We start from the raw sequence: 389 nt of genomic DNA, 5'->3' as shown, positions 1-389 counted from the left end.
TGTCCAAAAAAGCTTAGAAAAAAAGAGATGGACATGACTTAACCTCCCTCTTCCTAATCTTGTCATTTTAGACTTCAAACCAGTCTCAAAATAGGGAGAATGAGGGTATCATACTCACTGACTCCTTCTCTTGAACAGCTGTTTTGCATCCATAGAAAGTTTTCTAAGTGCTCAGCACAGATTATCATTATTCAGCAAAGATTTTCCCAGTCAACAAGTAATAAATTGTTTGAGCTTATTCACAAGATTTACATATACTATTCTGTAAAAGATCCTCATATAAACCTTAAGATGTGGCTATGCCATGGTGGCTCAGGGCAGAATTCTCACTTACCATGCCAGAGATCTGGGTTCAAATCCCAGACCCACTCTTGCCAACAAAAAAAAAA

The sequence above is a fragment of the Tamandua tetradactyla genome, chromosome 6 (assembly GCF_023851605.1).
Source record: "Tamandua tetradactyla isolate mTamTet1 chromosome 6, mTamTet1.pri, whole genome shotgun sequence".
In the NCBI taxonomy this organism is placed as follows: domain Eukaryota; kingdom Metazoa; phylum Chordata; class Mammalia; order Pilosa; family Myrmecophagidae; genus Tamandua; species Tamandua tetradactyla.
This window is presented reverse-complemented; position numbering follows the sequence as displayed.